Genomic DNA, 18,947 nt, shown 5'->3' on the forward strand with positions numbered 1-18,947 from the left:
AACTTTTCTCAGTAACGTTTTTCTCGTTGGTGCGTCATTTCGGCGCTTCAGTCGTTCAAAAAAGCCCGTTTTGCCGCCTGAATGCTGGCAACCACACACAACATTTGATTGCATTTGTGACGTCATATCCCGTCGTGAAGCGATGCGTTCCAGGGTTGCCAGGAACACACATACTCTGTGAAAAATGACATAGCTACAATCAGCCACATTATGTACCGTACACAAAACGAGAAAATACGTTCTGTAACCCAACAGGAAGTAAACAAACGATACGAAAAATAGTAGAAAGAAAATAGAATTCAAGTGAAAGTGGTCATATCGAAATTTGTCTCAGCTTACACGTCAAATATTTGCAAATCTAGTTACCAAGTTGGCATCTACAATTTAGTCTATCCACTTCGTCCTTCTGATACTAGTTGTCTGTGACACACTGAACAGATGACAAAATAGAAATGAAAGAACTCAAAATTCCGAAGGTAAGCAACACATAATATAATGTATATTCAAAGCATTATGAGGCAAGTGACAAAAATGGTTGAAAAACAGGGATATAAGTAGTAGTAATACAAGCTCTCCAACGACTGTGTTTATCTATGCACCGGATACACATGTAATAGTTTGCAAATGTGAACAGGGCAGTCTATTCGTTACTGATTCATCATTAGATTGTTACTGTGGTTGTACGTGTTTTAGTCGTAATGTAACAACGTGAACCTCGGATAGAGTCCAGCGCAGATAATTCTGCCGTGCGATGCGCGAAACAACTAAAGAAGCAGTGTTGCTAATGGAGCAGGTAGAAAAATCGCTGCAGTGCGCCGATGCACAGCTGTTACGTACAACAATAAAATTAGAGAATTCAGGTCTATCTAACGTTGAGTTTTAAACGCCATGCATTATACCAGGACTAGGATTAATATGTACTAACAAGTGGCTTTGTATGTAGCTACATACATATGGACTAAAAATTCGCAAAATATGAACTAACACATAAGTAAAATTACCAAAAATGCTGCAAAGAAGACTTCTTCATACGATTCCTTATTTGAGTGATTTCAAACAAAATAAAAAAAATATATATATTATTTTTCATTGCATTAATGCACTGGTGGCGTTCTAACTTTTCACTCCCAAAACCCGTATACACTGGTATGGAACTGCAACGGCAGATAATAACATGCCAACGTGTTAAACCGCTACAATTGCACCATAACACTCCTCCTGAAGCAGTATTATTATTTCCTCTCTGAGATCGGCGACAGTCGGTTGCCTTTGTTGTACATTTACAAAGGATGCCGGCTTCCACAACAATAACAAGTACATATACTGCTTCTAGACGATAAGCTGCGCGGCTTTTTCTTTTGTTATGAACCAGGGCCGGCGCTAGTCATTTTGCCTCCCTGGGAGGTGGCGGCAGATGCCGCTCTATTTCGACCCCCCCCCCCCCCGGTCATTACGCAGCAACGGAAAATTGAAAATCAATATATTCCTAACTAAAACATCAAAATATAAAATAAATAATGAGACTTCTTATGCTATTTCAATACTATTCAGCGCAAAAGAATATCTCGCTCGATCACAGTTTTCAATAGGCTTATTTTTTTCTTCTCTTCAAATTTTGCCGCTCTGGGCGATGGGACGGTTCGCCCTCCCCTTCCGCCGGCCCTGCTATGAACTTGGTCACCCATCAAAGCATGGCAATTTTAACACAGAAAACAATATGTATCGCATTAAGCAGCAAAAATGACAGCCTCCTCTATGCAATTTCTACAAGAACACGTGCCGGAGCCAGAGTTGAAATGATGTTGGAGCCACATAATTTATTTATTTTGAATAATTCCAAAATTATGAAATATGAACAATTTGTTGCTGCTGTTCGCTGCTCTCTTGCCAAAATGCTTTATTGGGATGCTAACACCATGACTGGCTTCCTCCTTCATGAACTCGTGCACGTTGCTTAGAATTTCCCGAGCTTGGCTATGCAAGGTTTTTGATTTCAACTTCGACAGAACTGGAGGCATTATGGAATTTAACGTTCATTAGCAAACACACACTTTTACATACACACACGCAATACACGCACACAACGTCAAACCGGTCAAATACTTAGTATAAAATAAAAATATGGTGCTTCCAATCCAACAAAACTCACCGCCACTGTACCTGCCTTTTCCCCTTCCGTGACAGAAATAGTGCTTCATTATTACAGTTGGCAACACTAGTTACTAGCTAGCCAATGAACATGCACTGCATAAAAGAAGCAAGCACTACGCCGTGCTATATTGCCACATTAGCGTCCCTACCGAACGGTGGGAACCGCGAGCTGGAGCGCTATTCAATTGTTTTCAATGATGTTTGCGCGAGTGTGTCCAGGAATGGAATGACAATATGGCAACAATAGCGAAGGTTTTCGAGCAGGGTAGAACACATGATGCTAAGAGAGAGGGAGACGAAACGAAAATTCGTTTCTACGCAACGGCAAATTTACGTGTGTGGCACTCTACTTCAGTTATCAGCACAAAAGTACCGCATGGCATCTGGACACAAACCTGTAGATATCAACCTTGCAACGAGATTTGCAAATATTTGACATATAGTTGGGCGTAAACAGCCACGTGTAAGCTGTAAGTCCAATAAAATTTATAGTTCTTGATATTTTAGATGTAGGCTGAGACAAAATCCGACATTGACATTTCATTTTGAATAAGTTTTTTACCATTTCTCGTATAGTTGGTTCACTTCCCTCTTCCCCTGAGATGACTACTGATCTTCTGGCTGGTAGGCTATGATGTTCGGTCTGCTGGACGCGTTTCTCGCTTTGTTTTACAGCTAATAATGTGGTTGGTACTTTGTCATTTTTCACAACATTTGTGTGTTCCTTGCAACCCTGCCGTGCGCTGTTTCGCCGGAGGATATGACGTCACAGGTACGATCAAATGTTGTGTTGGGTTGCCAGCATCCAGGCGGCAAAACGGTCTTTTTTGAACGGCTGTAGCGTCGAATCGACGCACCATTGAGAAAAATGTTACTGGGAAAAGTTGTTTGTTTTGATGTCATCTATACGAATCTCTGGTGCGTGGGCGCCATTAAAATTTTACCAAGTTTCATCCTCATCGGCGCGATTAGCCAAAAGTGGCAGAAAAAAACAAAGTAAAAAAACTAAATCAATCGATGAATCCCGATGGTGTAATGGTAATGTCGTTGCCTTGTAATCGAGGGATCCCGGGTTCTATAGCCGGTGGAGGTATAAAGTGGTTCGGCTCTCACTTTAAACTGTAGGTTCAGTTCCTATTAGCCTATCTAGTGGACTTAAAAACTCATACCCATATGCCAATGCATTTGATGGTTTCTCCTTTATTCACAAATTTCAATCCCCTCATAATAAAATAGAGGTTTGCTATTTATGTCCCCCCAACAACCACCTCTATGCCTATGCGTTCCTGAAATTTTGTGTAACCCCAGAAATTCAACGGATAGTGTCACAGTCATGGAAAATTCGATTTAGAAAACAGGTGAATGGTAAGCTTCCTTGGATATATGCACGCTATTAGTAACCAAAGGTGAGTTATTTGAGGAAAGAATGACGTACGTATCGACGCCCGTAGCCATAATTTTATTTCTCAACCCTTATCAACAGCCGATATCTAAAGGCGAGAAAGTGAGGGGTAGATGTTTGTGAATTTAATGTTTAGAACCGTTATTATATATATATATATATATATATATATATATATATATATATATATATATATATATATATATAAAAGCAGCAGCATTGCGTACGCCGAAATTCATTTCGAATGGGATTCCAAGCGGCAGGTTTATAAGCCAAGGAAACATTTGTAGGATTTGGTTGTCTTTTCTTCTCTTTCCTCCTTTTCCACACCGACAATCTTTATAAGGATACATTTATTATACTTTCTACTTACCGAATACCCTGTTAGATGGTGCGGTGAGAAGACTTCCAGTCCTTCTTTATCGCCTGGGTAGTCGTGGATGGATCATTGTAAATCTATTTATCCAATATTATCTGAAAGTGAAAGAAAAATAGGTTAAGAAAGTAGTAACATTAATTGCAACATCAAAAAAATATTTCTTAAAATTTTCTAAGTGCATTTTATGCTCAGATACGATAATTTGGACTGGGCCTACGGTTTAAAATGGGATTCCAACAACTGTGGTGCCTTGTAATCAAGGGGTCCCAGATATATTTCATCATTCAAGACTTGTTTATTACCTTCGCAGCAATACATTGAGAGGAGGAGTTGTCTAAAATTATAAATGTTTTTTACTGCCCTGATAAGTGAAGGTGTACAATTAATGCATTTTTTGGTGTATCTTCCTAACATTTGTACACAAAATTAATCAAATTATTTTTTTTTAAAAAAATAGCTAATTTAATAATCGACTCTTAAAGAAAAGAAAAGGCGTTGGTTTATTTTTCAGTTTTTGGTTTGGTTAAGATGTTGCTGAATTGTTGCTTGAAGTCTACTTTATGCGCAGATAGGCTAATTTAAAGAGTTTAAAGTAGTATCCGAACCACTGTGCCATGTTCCTCCACCGGGTATTGAACCCGGGACCTCTACTTTCTGGTTTCCTTGGATAGAAAAGATGCATATATTTTTCCTTCATGTCTTGAAACTAACTTTATCATCATATTATATGTCGCAATGCATTATATTCCAGTGATATAAAAAACTTCGGCAAAGAAATATTATTTTTGTGCAAGAAAAAGAATTAAGGATCTTCTTTGAAGACAGGTGAACTTATTTCCGTTGATTTTTCTGCTTCTCTCTACAATAATTGTAACTATGAGAACGAATGATGAATTTATGGAATAGAAGAGGGAACACATAAAATAAACATCATCCGACCTAGAATCGGAAACAAGTAAAAACTTTGAAGTAGGGACAAAAAAACTGGATTTTTTACACTCAGAAAATGTTGGTTTGTTACCCACTTTTATTATTTTCAACTACTTACTTTCGCCAGTTGAGAATTAGAAATTATTAGAACAAAATATTAAGTATAAAAAACAATAATTTAGAACAGCCTTCTTTTACTGTGATATAATCAAGAAGACTTACCAATAGCAAACAACTTTGACCAAATATTATACAATTGAAAATCAGTGCCTTTGTTGATTGACCTTATTACAAAATAAATTACGAACTAACAGCAGCCTAAAATGGTAACGATCTCGGCAGTTAGTTCAATGTTTCGCCGTTGGTGACGCTAATGTACCATCTACTGCTGCTGCCGAATAGCGGTGCTTTTGGGAACTAGCTGAGGAATAATCTGTGTAATTTTTAATTCAAGAATTGACGTTGTCTGAAACAGTAACAAAGAGAGAGAGAGAGTTCAAAAAGTTCTTTAACTGACCCAAGCGATGTGCGTCTACGCGTAAACAACGATAGTCTACATTCTACACGTAGACTATTTTATACACTTAGATTACGTAATCTATGTAAACAACATGGCGAAAGGTGATAACTTAGCAAAGGGCGCCGTGGAATTAAAATAAAATTATCCTGCGTATCACTTGCCGATGTGTGAGGAGAATTTTTCATGCTCTCTTCCAAATTCGAACAATTTCTCACCTAGGAAGAGACCTAATATAGGAAATATTCTAGTGTTTTATGGGGAAAAGACCACTTTTGCCTCACGACTGCCATCTGTTGTTGTTTTTTGCATACTATTTAACTTCTTCCATAGTTGATAATAGAAGAGAAGAGACATTTTGTTGTAAATGGGATTCTTTTCATTTCGTTAGGAACCAATATAGTTGAAAGTGTCACTTTCCTTTCATGAAACCCTTGAAAATTAATTTTAATGCACTTTAGATTGTCTACGTAGTCTAAGGTAATAAAATAACCTAGAGTAACTCAAATATAAGGATAACATTAATCTTAAATTAATGACGACATGAAACGAACAAAAACAATTAAGGCAAATAATAATGATAATATTAATAAGCTAAGTTAATATATTTGCAATATTTCCTGTTCGACAAAATTGTCCAAAGATCTCAAAGCGTAAATGTATTTATCTTTAGACTGGAACTTCAGAGCAAACAGAGAAAAAAATATTGTAGGCGAATAACTTAGCTATGGATCTAGTCAATTCGTTATCCTGCATTAGTTACAGAAAATGGCTACCGTAAGCTATTTGTGCACCGTACTTCTCAGTGCGGTCATCAATTAACTTTGTTGACAAATGCAAAATAAATTTTGATGTCACTCGGAAAATCATTTCATGTCGTCCCAAATCAACCCTATTACTTTTGGATAATACCCCAGATGAAGCAATAAAATTTTGAAATATTTTTAAAAAAATAACTTCAAACTTTTATGTGAAGATAATCACACGATCAACGTGTAATAAAAAATTTAAATAACTAATATTTTGATTTTTTAGTTTCTCTAAAGGTGAAACCTGTACGGATGTAGTTTTCACCTAACGCCGCCACCGCTCACGTACTCGTGATAATGAAATTCATTTCTATAATATTTTATATGTTTTGTGTAGACATTGTTTGCTATGCCTTCTCGAATGCCGCAGTGCACTACGTGGAACTGTGTTTTCAAGCAGTACCGGGAAGATCAGAAATCCCGAAAGAGCTTCCAACTTTCTAATTTATATTGCTTTCTATTATAATGACATCACTGTCTTTAGAAATTGCAGGTGTGTCCAAATTCTGAATGCACGTATATAAGGATCAAGCTGCCTTAATTCTTGGAAATGAAATTTACCATTCAGGTAATAGGATGGAATCAAGCCGAGGTAAATTACTAGACATACCTAACGAGATCTTTCGTGGGGGTGTGTGGGTGGGTGGGTGAGGGGCTATAGTTGCCCTTGTAATAAGACTACGTTGATCACAGCGCCATTTGTTCAACGCCTGCAAGAACAAGGTTCATTTCCAGAGTTCTTCACGTTGACCTCTTGGGCAATAAATATGCCTTTATCCTCTCCTATGGTGGAACTGAACGTTAAGTCTTTAATGTGTGGTTTATATCTAGCAATGGGTATGAAAATTAGTAATAAAGTTCCTATTGGGACTATCTTGCGTTTAAATAGCTTTCACGTATGTTGACAGAAAGCATATAAAAATCTTGAAAACGGTTAGCCATTGATGTTAAATTAATCTGATAAAATTTGTGGTCAATGACATATGAAGCACGTTTGAGAATATTAAGTTATGATGAAGTTATAGCAATATATCGGGTGGGCTGAAAAGTTCGTAGGCTGACTCATAGATGGCGTTACTAGAATTAAATCCATGTGATTTTTACTTAGTACTAACTTCAAAAGATACGTGTATAAATTTCACAGCTGCCGGATAATTAGTTCGTGAGATGTAGCATTGTGAGTGAAGCAGCTTTTGTTATTGTGAAAAAATCGATAAAAAAGAATTTCGTGTGTTAATAAAGCATTGCTTTTTGGCGAAAAAAAATACTGTTGAAGCCAAGGCTTGGCTTGATAAACATTATTCGGACTCTACACCAGGAGAATCAACCGTTGAGAAGTGGTTTGCTAAATTCAAACGAGGCGAAATGAGCATCGAAGACGATGCACGCAGTGGACGCCCCAAAGAGGCTGTTACCGACGAAAACATCAAAAAAGTCCACAAAATAATTTTAAATGATCGTAAAGTGAAGTTGATCGAGATAGCTGAGACTTTAAAAATATCAAAGGAACGTGTTGACATATTGTGCATGAATATTTGAACATGCGAAAGCTGTGTGCAAAATGGGTGCCGCGCGTGCTCACAATCGATCAAAAGCAACAACGTTTTGATGATTCGGAGCAATGTTTAGCGATATTCAACCGTAATAAACACGAATTTTTCCGTCGATATATTACAATGGATGAAACATGGCTCCATAACTACACTCCAGAGTCCAATCGACAGTCAGCCGAGTGGTCTGCACGTGATGAACCGAATCCAAAGCGTGGAAAGACGCAACAGTCGGCTGGCAAGGTTATGGCATCAGTATTCTGGGATGCGCATGGTATTATATTCATCGATTACCTCAAAAAGGGCCAGACCATCAACAGCGATTATTACATAGCGTTGTTGGAGCGTTTAAAGGATAAAATCACGAAAAAACGGCCCCATTTGAAGAATAAAAAAGTGATGTTTCATCAAGACAATGCACCGTGTCACAAATCAATGAAAACGATGGCAAAATTATATGAATTAGACTACGAATTGCTTCCCCATCCACCATATTCTCCAGATCTGGCCCCCCAGTGACTTTTTCCTGTTTGCAGACCTTAAAAGAATGCTCGCTGGAAAGAAATTTAGCACTGATGAAGAGGTAATCGCCGAAACTGAGGCCTATTTTGAGACTAAAGAGAAATCGTACTATAAAAATGGCATCGAAAAATTGTATGACCGCTATAATCGTTGTATCGCCCTCGAAGGCAACTATATTGAATAATAAAATCGAATTTTGTCAAAAAAATATTTTTTACTATGTTAGCCTACGAACTTTTCAACCCAACTGTTACATATAGCTATATCGACGAAATATTTGAAGGTATTTTTCATTTATATATTTGAAAAGTGGATTACTAAATTTAAAGTTTATGATTAATAATATAAATATATTAGGCTAAAAAGAATAATATTTCAGGAAGCTAGTGATTTTTTATGATAGGGAAATGTGAAGAAAGTGCTATTTTTTTTACTAATAAGTATGGACTTCCGTTAGACACGAAGGAGTATATGGTTTTCAAAATCTTGAAAATATGTGCTTATACTTGCGATAAAGTTAACATAATTCTACAAGAAGCAGCTCAAATGTGATCGACATTTCTTAAACCGCCATTTACATAAATAAATAGGAGCAAGATGTAATATCTCTTATTCGTATACTTTCAAGTTAATAACGTGCATTAAATTATTTATACTTAATTGTTTTCATAACTCATGTATATATTTATGTTTTATCTTATGTTATTATATTATTCGCGTATTTTTGCAACATGAATTCAGATTTTATAGGCTAATAATTATCCTAATTAGTATATGAAACGTTTTCATTCTTTGTTAAATCCAAGATGGCTAGGATTATTTCTATATTTCACGAAAATGTTGTTTTTTAAGCACAAGTTAAATTTTTTTTTCCTGATACCGATATTTCGCAACAGTAGACAAGATTGAAGTGATTTAGTCTTCGTTATATATCCGTAAACTAAATCTTCATTTAATCATTTTATGTGCAAGGGCAAATATGAATTATTTTATAAAATCAGTTTCGTTATTTGTGGTCTTAGTTTAATATTATAACATTATAGCAAAGTATTTCTCCCTCGCTTTCAATGAAATAACGTTTTCCTATTGGCTGTTTTTGTTAGGAGTGGGGAATGACGCTACGTGTATATGGCGACATCAAAAGCTTACTATCGCTAATTAGCATTAATCTGACATATATACATTATCAGCTTTTCTTGTATTATTTTTATGGTATGAGTTTGTAGTATTGTAAGAAAGAACAAACTGCCTCGTGCCTGAGGTAGAAGTTGAGGTCTTGCTGTTAACAGTGAAGGCCAGTAAAGGCGGCGCGCGTATTCTGTCGTGACAAATTTTACTTATCACTGCCTTCGAGTGAGCAGGACCCAACATACCATTTGTTTTATTTGTGCGAATAAGTATGTAACGCGCGCGATACGGCAATAAAGTTATTTTGCACATTGTAATCTTAAAATATATGAATTTTATTTGTCGTGATTTTTTGCAATTCGGTGGTTAGCTTCCTGGAAGATTGGGGATCGCCTTAATCCCGATCCCTGGGTGAGAACTCGTGCTTCCAACTGACTAGCCGGAGCAGAATGTTGCAATTCGTGGCTCGATATCCTGGAGTTACGATTGTGGTGGCACGTTGCAAAGACCACTTATAAGTTGATACTTTACAAGGTAGAATATACTTTTTTCTGTTCGTGAATTTTCTTGTGACGCAGGTTGGATGCCCTCAAAAACATAAAATTACAGAAACTGATTGTTTTGGAATGCCTTTCTTATAATTATGACTTTATCAGGATAATTTAACGTGTGTAATGCACATGTGTAGTTAAACTATTTTTTTTTAAAAAAAAATGGTAAAATTTTAATTTAACTATTACATCACATAATCGTGTACGTTAAATATCCTGGACGGACCCACCGATATACGTAAATTCTATCTTTGACACTTTACAGGAAACAATTATTCCATTCCAAAATGTAGGTATATTTATTTCATTTTATGTTAAGACCTGCATTGCTAGGCGGTATTTGAAATTGTATTTATATTGCCTGACGCAGCTACTTTATGTTTCCCCCACAGTTATGAGAAACGTTAAAACAATTTACTTATAAGGATAGCGACATTTTATTTCAATTTACTTTTATAAATATATTTTCTCTACGACACAATTCTACGTTTGAAACACATGTTTTAAGGATCATGACATTAATCTAATTTTCATAATTTCACACTTCATATTCATTTCATCAAATTTTAATATTTACAATTAACCAAATGTCAGAATTGCCCGACCTGATACAATAATGATAAACATAAAGAGCAGATTAAATTGTTTACGAAGCCAGGATACCACCCCCGAATTTCAAAACTCTGTTCTTATATGTTTAATATGTTACACACATATACATTTGCGTAGTTCATTATGCTAGTAGAGGCTTCTAACATCTGGATTAAGAACGTTTATTTTTAAATTCTTGCTTTTCAGCTTCTTTGTAGGATATCAAATTCTGGGATTTATGGACGCATAAAAGAAAAATACTTTCAAGCCCGTCCAGTGACTTGCAATCAGCCAAAGCAAAGCAAGTCGGTAAACAATGAAATAATGCAATATGAGTACACCTTGCAGACAAAGCTTTGAAATCCCCCACACCAGATTATAAACAAGATAACTGTTGCTACACATACAGTGCCGTTCCAAAAATAAAAAAAAAAAAACTTCTCTGGAGAAATGCAAGAAAACAAATACAATTACAAGATGAGTGGGACTTTTCTTATCATAAAAATCGCGAAGCCAAGAGAGAACATATGCTGTTGTTTATCCGACGAATATCTTCATTATCTTCGTTTTGCTTTCAGATATTCACTGAAAAAGTGAAGTTAGGATTAAAGATATTAGTGTTGTTCCTTATTAACACATTCCAGTAGTCATGCTTACTATAGTTGCTTCAAGGAAAAAATGACTGTTATGAAATATCTGGGAAATTCGTTTTCTTACAAGTCGAGGTTTTTCGGTATAACTGACTATCTCTCTCCCATCCAACACAATGGAATCGATAATATTACCTACACAGAAGCGAGCAGTGCCACTCTCAAAAAAAGAAAACAGAAAATTATGGTCGTTATGAAATATGCTGAATTTTCCCTTCTAATACTAATTTATTTCTATGATGTTTATTTTGTGGTTTAAAATTTAAAGCAATCGTCGTAGAAATCAACGCTCTGCTTAGAGACAGGCCGGAGATTAAGGGTAGATCCGCAACTCCGGGTCTCCATTGGAGAAAAAAAATGCTTTGAAAAGAACCACAAAATGAAAACAATTTATATTTAAAAGGTGGTAAAATTATATATAAAAAAACTAATTATATGACAAAACTTGACCTAAATGTTAGAAGTGAAATTGTACATGAAGTGGTCTCACGATGTTCTTAGCCCCGGCGTGCAAGCGCTTTTGTTCAACCTTCAACGGATCATTCTGCTGTTCTCTTGTAACAAATAGCAGCTTACATTTTGATAAAGTTCAATGTCACTACTACAAGTATAAATTTCTATGTATTAACACACTTGTTTATCCACTTCATTTGTTTTTTCCCTCTTGTTATATTTAGAATTTATACAGCGTAATTTTATATTACCTAAAGGTAATGAGATCATATTTATTACAAGTCACGTTATTTGAAAGTAATCTTTTCGGGAAATATAATTGACATTAATAACAACAAATGTCCGTACAGTGGGAACCAGGAGTATTACAGTGCAAAGTGTCCATCACGATGTTCGTGCACTTTATTTGATTCAAGGAGATCTTCAAGAATGAAAAGAAAATTCAAAAGAAGCTATTGTCAACTTCTGCACCAGCATACATAAAAATCCATCGCTTAAAAACACATAGGATGTAAGAGAAAAATTAATGAAAATAATCATGGACAATTTGCGCAGTAATATTCATGCGTGATAAGTAGACCTCGGATTTTTAGGTTCTAAAAAGTGTGCTTTTAGGTTCCTAAAATAGGCTCTCAAAATTCAAAAAATAGGTTCGAAAAACCCTAAAAAAAATGTTCTAAAAATCCTGAAATAGGTTGAAAAAAACTTAAAATAGTTCAAAATTCCTGAAAAATATTGATTAAATATAGTCATCGGCAATGAAAATGGGACACTTTTAACCTGAAATACGCACTATCTTGCATAACAGTATGTGTGTAGCCTAACCCCACGACGATGGCAGAACTTACCATTGGAAATTTGCTATTAAAATCCACTCTTCGCCGCATGGTTAGGCAAGAATCGTTTCTCATGTTATCCACAGTCAAACTCTGCAATTTTGTCTGTGAGGATCACCTTATTTGCTGAAAATAAACTTTCAACAAAAACATAGTCAGTGGTGCAAACTTCAATACTGAAATGTTAGTTTGCAAGGCGTGAATGCCACAAAGCACCGAAGTGACGCGAAAGTGAGGAAGACCACACAGATCAGGCCACTTTGGATTGTACAGGTAACAGTGGCACCAGACATTTTGTTTCTTTTCAAGATCTGAAAAATCACCATGGAGTTGGGAGGAAGGGAAATCGACAGAGAGTACGTTTCAAACACATTCGTCATTGAATTTTTTCGTGACCAAACAAAGCAAATGCCTCTGTGTGACATAAAAATCCTGTAAAAACCTTTAAAAATATATAAAAACCTAAAAAAATTCTTGATGTAGGCGCATAAATCTAAAATAGGTTCTAACAAAAAAAAAAAAGTAAAGTATTCCCCTGTGCATAGCACCACGCCATGAAGGCGTATAGGGGGTGTGGGGGTAACGCCCCACACTTTCTTGATCCGGTCGTGAGTGGGGGTGATGTGATCAGCATCACGCCCCTGACCGCCTTTACCCCCAGGGTTTCCCCCAGGTACCCATGTTATTCGACGCTGGGTAGGCGCCGGGGCCGCTTCCACCGTTAGAAAAGTTCCCGGATTTGAACCGGCCGGGGATCGAACCCGGGACCTTGAGCATGGTAGTCAGACGCGTTACCGACTGAGCCACCGCGGCCATAAAAATAGGTTCTAACAAGCAAAATATTTTTTTAGACGTTATAAAACTTCATCAGTTGCGTTTTTTAACGAAACGCTGACATAACTTATTATTTCTTACATACCTGTAAAGGAAAATAAAGGTTAAGAAACTAAAATCCGAAATCAAGTGATAAGCAAAAATTAAACAAAGAACGTCTTCTGGGTCAATCACAATAGGGAATCTTAGTTTGAGATTAATATTAATTTTAGATGTTGTGTACACAGTTTCGGAATTTTTTTAAAGAAGCTTCAGACTTCATGCAAGAAGGGGGAAAAAGATATGGAAAATGAGCGACAAGCCTTAATTCGTGATTGGCTAGTAGAAATATGAGAATGTTGGGGGTGGAAGGTGCAAAGAATAATTTAGTCTCGGGCGTGAAGAACTTTTAATCAGTCAGCGATGCTCACCCTTATCTTCCAGTTTACACCTAAGCGTGCTGAAAGCAACTGTGCCTATTTCGTCAATGTATAGCAGGGAGGAGGTAAATGATACCTGCGCAATGCAGAGCTTAATTGAATTCCACAACGGCGTTTAATAACTGGTTGCCGTTCACGAGCAGTTAAGAGAAAAGAGCGAGCAGGCAAGATGGTGGAATTTTCTCACAGACTGATCCCGACGTTTGGCAGATCGTGAACCCGAGATGCACAAACACTTGGCAGATGGGATAGTTGGCTGAGCGCGTGCAAGGATCGGGCCGAGATGATCTCGGGAGATTAGCCGTCGCAGGGATGACCAAGATGGCTTCGTCGGGACCGTTCGCAGGCAATGGCAGGTGGGGCCCTCGGGTTCTTCTGAGCTAGGAACAACTGACAAGTTCTCAAGCTCTTGTGGTGTATCAGAATTCACCAAAACACCCACACCTGCTCTGAATATTAGATGTTCGAGTGTGGTACATTTTCAAGCTCGGCAGTACTAGTCACTGCGGTTGTATCCCCCACTAAAGGCAAGTACCCCGAAAAAACAATGGTAAGTATTCATTCCTAATCGGTACATGCAGGCACGTATCTAAAAATATATTTCGAGGGGGATGGAGTCCGAACCAAGTGCCCTAGAAATAATAATGATGTTTAAATTAAAATAATTGTACAGTGTTTCAAAAGTCGCGCAACCCAAACTTTGAAAATTTATATCACGAAACCGTAAGATATATTTACACAAGAGTTTGCTGCACTATAAAGCCTCGTTCATTGAGATACTTTTCAATGCTTAACATTATTAGTTTACTCCATACAGAGAATTAAATAAATTAATAACTGGCGGAAGGCAGCGTTAATTTTTTTTCCAGAAATGCACTTTTAAGTGAGAAAACTATGTAAGAAATTATTGGAGAGTCATAATTAGACGTCTGGTGACTGATGCCATGTCAATCTGTCGATTGCGACCAATAATTATCATGTGCAGCATTTGATGGATTTATGACTGGCGATTTTATGGGTTGAGTGAAAAAGTGCCATTTTGTGGACATATCTCCGTAGCTGGCAACACTAGCAGGTCGAAATTTTGTCACTCATTAGAGTTCAGACAATAAGCATAACGTCTTGCAGGGAAGCGAGCATTTCAGGATCTAGGTGTCCCATTTATATTGCCGGTGACTGCACAAACATTCGCAGTGTAGAGAGAAGGAAACAACATTTCTTAATAAAGTTCTCCGGCTTGCTCTTTTTGGCGCTACCTACTTTCTAAGTATATTTTTCATGTATCATTTCAAAGTCTTGAAAGAGACCGAGAGTAGATCTGGTCTCGATTATTCAGAGCTTTTGTCTCCTCTCGACAAGTCTCGTTTGTTCTCGTCTCAATTCTCACAAGCCCCTCTCCGTCTCGGCACAGCCCCCCATCGCAATTTTGAAACACCGACGTCATTTCTGAGGCAGCCCAAGGTTCGACTCACAGAACATCACTAAATTTAGACCCAAGGAGATCCCGACTGTAGCATTTCCGTCATCACCCACCATCTCTAGAAACAGGAGACGAGCAAACCATTCTTTTGGAAGCAGTAACAGAGGAAATCGGACCGATGCGCACCCCAATCGGACAGATCTGCGGCTGGAGCCATTATCAAATTATCTTGTCTCGATCTCACGGCTACAGCGCAAGTTGGTGGACACGGGCAAAGATTCCGGAGTGTTGAGATCTTTCCAGACGGGAACAGTTGTCTTCTTTCTTGCACGTCTTTATAGCTCCTTCTTCTGGGTGCTTTTCGACCTTCCTTTTCACCCCCTTTTCTTCTTTCTTTTTTGCGTCTTGAATAGCACAGGCTGTGGAACGTTGGAATAGAGCATCGACAAGAAAGAAGAGGTACACGGTGCCTCCCTTGCTATTTTCATACGGGGCCCTTATCTCCCGTGTTATCTGTGGTCCTGGATACTCGGGAATCCAGATAGCACAGAACCTTCTGTCCTCCTGCTCCCAAAATTACCAACCGCGATATCTCTAGGAACCATCAAAGGGAAGAGGCACGGGCCATCGCAGTCTGTTCAGGGATGTCCAAGACGGTTTCTCCACTCCTTTTTTTCGCTTCCCCGTTCGAGAGGAGCTTCTGTGGAGGTTTTGTTCGACTGGCTGCCATGATGTGCGCGTGTCAAAAGTAATATATAGACGGGCAGGTGTGAAGAGGGTTCTGAAGCATGGCCAAACCCGCGCGGGTTTCCGAATTTAGATAAAATTTGATCCTCAAGATGTAAATATATTTATCCAGATTGGGAACCATGCTCTCTGCTCCTATCCAAGACCAGTATCGGTAGAAATGAAATATTTTGTACATTTTAGTTAGTAATTTATCAGCAGACGCGAGAGAGGTATTGCGTGATATACTTTTTTCAGTGTGAAATTTAGGAGAAGGATTTCACCTTTTTAATAATAAAACCTGGCAAGCAAAACATATTTCCAAGATGTATCAAGGGTGTTCTCTCTCTTCCATGACTATATAAAAAGAACGAGGAAGTTTCAATTTAACTATGAACAGGGTTACAATAATTTTAATAGTTATTGTTAGTAGCATTAGTAATAACATTTATAGTATCTACGATTGAATGATAGAATATTTTTCCCAAACATTTTAATATAAATTTTAGTGTGATGTAGTATGCCAGTTCTACTATGTCAATAACAATAATAGAATATGAGCTGTATGGATATTGCACATCAATAATAATGTTTTAGAAATAATTTGAAATAAATAAAAATCTGGCACATATAATATGGAGTCATGTAACATTTATACTGAGACATACGCAGATCCATGTTAGAAGTTTTTGGTCGGTGTACATGCAAATTCGGAACTAAATTGATTATCTTCCCCATCGCAGCTTTCAGACCCTGGCGATTAACGCTAGGTTCTAGTAAACCAATGAATGGGTCGGGGTTGAACCTGTGATGAAATTGGTATCGTGTCTTTAACCTGTTCCTATAAACCACTGAAAAGTAGAAATTTTCAAATTCAAAATAAGAGACAATTCCAGATAAAGCTGCGGAAACGAAAAATCAGGCAAAACCAAGGCTTGCTCGGTAGCTCAGTTGGTAGAGAAATGGTACAGTTTTCAGAGACCCTTGTTCGAGTGCTGGTCAAGTCGCAACTTTCGCTTAAATCTCGACAAAACAAGAACCTTTTCATATTTTGCATGAATGCAAGCTTAAATAAATCATTCATAAAAATGTTATCATTCTCTCAGTTCATTATCAAATTAATAATAAGCGAAGGACAGCATATTTGCTTTCAAATCAGGAACAAAATTTTAAAAAATCCAAGATTTCCATTCTTAGATGGTGAAGCTTTTTCTTCCTCTTTTGGGTTCGAGATTAAAAACCAAAAAGCTCTTAATGTGAGCAAGATGGACGGCGCGTCAGCGGTCCCAAGATAAAGGCGCCCCTGCTCGTAGATTCTTTATTATTCTCCGTGATGGATCTCTCGGTAGTAGTGTTTCCTCGTGGGTAATTTGAGAAGGGGGAAAGATATATTTTTCGCTTCCATTTCTGCGGCACGACTTTGGAATATGAAAGCGTCCTTTCCTTGGGACGGCTCAGGAGATTCTTGGGAGAAATGAAGCCTCCGTGAAGTTGCCTCGATGGTTTTGCAAAGGAATAGTTCTACAATGCGAGATTGAATTTCCATAATTTGCAACCTAGTAAAAATATATACCACTAATTAGCAACAGAAATAGTTGCCAAAATAGAGGAATAAAATCGCGATTTAAATCAAGATTTCAATCGGTTGATTTAAAAAAAAAAAAACTTTAAATGAATAATTTATATAATGATGTACATAAAGATTTTGTAGATATCACAATTGCTTTTGGTGAAAGTACATTAATCTTATAATAATTTAATGGTGTTTATTAAGCTCTAAGAAAGAAAAGGAAAGGAAACAAAATATATGTACTGTTGGTGTGAAGCTCATACGAAAGGAAATGTAATATGTAAATTGTAAACGCACTTACATTTCTCTTGATTTAAAAATCAATTTTTATGGGCAAAAATAGCAAACATTTATGTAGAATAATACACAAAATACTACACACGTTAAACCGTAAATAGTGTCATTATCATTTAACTTTAAATAAAGATGGAAACTGATACTTTGCAAACTATAATTTAAAAAGTTGCCAAAAATCAGCTATAAAGACTACAAAAATATTTTAATGCAAGAAAAGTTACTGAAATTACATATAATTACACACTCAACAAACATTTCCATAGCAAGTTAATATAGCTATACAGTATCAGAAACAGAAAAAATGTATATTTACACAATTTTTATTTGCTTTATTCAAACTGCCCAAATATTTTACAGGGCCGTTTACTAGAAAAAGCCTTTCTATAAAAACGTACATCTATTTGTATAATTATAACACCATTAAGCCTTGTTTCCATGATATGAAAAACTCAATATGCTGACCAAGGCAGAAATTTATTTTATTATAAAATATAAATTGTATACAATTAACTGTAAAGAAAAAAATTATCCCGGAAATTAATGGTGAAGTGGAAGAGAAGGCATTAATGCCTTAACTTCGCCATGTAAACAAAGTCGTAAATAAATAAATAAACTAAACGTAACGTTGTGTCGTCCTGTTGTGTACCTTGTTACATTTGTGCTTGGTACAGAGTCTGAAGAAGACCTTGCTATAAGGTTGAAACGTTACGTTTAATTTATGTTTTATAATAAAATAAATTTCTGCCTTGGTCAGCATATATTGAGTTTTTCTATTTGTATGGTGCCAAAAACCATGCAAGCAATTTTAGGCGTGGTATTTTTTAAAAAATTCAAAAAATCGATTTAAATAAAAGAATCATCAAAAATGATTTTTTAAATAAAAATCATGATTCTTATCCACCCTGACCAAAAGTATGTACACGATGCCAGTAGGAGGAGGAGTGGGTAGGGAGTACAAGTGATTTAAATTATATACTTTCGTTATACTTAAGCAATGGTTCCATAATATGGCGGTACTTCGAAAAATCGTAGATGAGAAACTGGACATGTTGCATTCGCCTTATGGCTTCCTAGAATTATGATGTTATACAGTGCTATAGAACACAGAGATTACCTACTATGTATTAGGGGTGTATGCAATTACAATTAATTACATATGGTGCAAATGTGACCCTTTAGGTCATTATTAGTGACAGAGTGCAAGCATGTATC

At 36.7% G+C, this 18,947-nt stretch overlaps 1 long non-coding RNA gene across 1 annotated transcript in view; it reads right to left on the reverse strand.

The window, feature by feature from the left end:
- The window catches only part of LOC145982407 (uncharacterized), a 175,668-nt gene that overhangs the window by 101,679 nt on the left and 55,042 nt on the right, over window positions 1-18,947 (reverse strand). Inside the window, exon 2 of the long non-coding RNA XR_014441046.1 lies at window positions 3,927-4,027. This is a non-coding gene — a long non-coding RNA (uncharacterized LOC145982407). The remainder of the gene's footprint in view (window positions 1-3,926; window positions 4,028-18,947) is intronic.

This window comes from Lepisma saccharinum, chromosome 1, assembly GCF_977018435.1.
Source record: "Lepisma saccharinum chromosome 1, izLepSacc3.1, whole genome shotgun sequence".
Lineage (NCBI taxonomy): Eukaryota > Metazoa > Arthropoda > Insecta > Zygentoma > Lepismatidae > Lepisma > Lepisma saccharinum.